We start from the raw sequence: 450 nt of genomic DNA, 5'->3' as shown, positions 1-450 counted from the left end.
TATGACCGGGTTTAATGGCGTTTCCTGGAGGCTATGTTACTGAAGTTGGGGTTTGATCAGAAATGGGTGGCTATTCTTCTTGAGACTGTTTCGTCAGTAAAGTACCATGTTATGCATGACCAACGACACTATGGTCCGATTCTTCCCAGCCGTGGTCTCCGTCAGGGGGACCCACTCTCACCCTACTTATTCTTAATTGTGGCAGAAAGACTTAGTGCTCTTATTGACAGGCATATGCGGATTGGTAGTCTGCATGGTATAACGGTAGCACGGGGAGCTCCGTCCATTTCTCATTTGTTGTTTGCTGACGACTGTTTTCTTTTTTTCAAAGCAAATGCCCAGGAAAGTGTGAATATGAAGATGGTCCTGGATGTCTATGCGGCAGCTTCTGGACAGAAAATAAATCTTGATAAGTCCACTATCTATTTCAGTGCGAATGTGAGTGTGCAG

Source organism: Ipomoea nil, unplaced genomic scaffold, assembly GCF_001879475.1.
Source record: "Ipomoea nil cultivar Tokyo-kokei standard unplaced genomic scaffold, Asagao_1.1 scaffold2705, whole genome shotgun sequence".
Taxonomy (NCBI): Eukaryota; Viridiplantae; Streptophyta; class Magnoliopsida; order Solanales; family Convolvulaceae; genus Ipomoea; species Ipomoea nil.
This window is presented reverse-complemented; position numbering follows the sequence as displayed.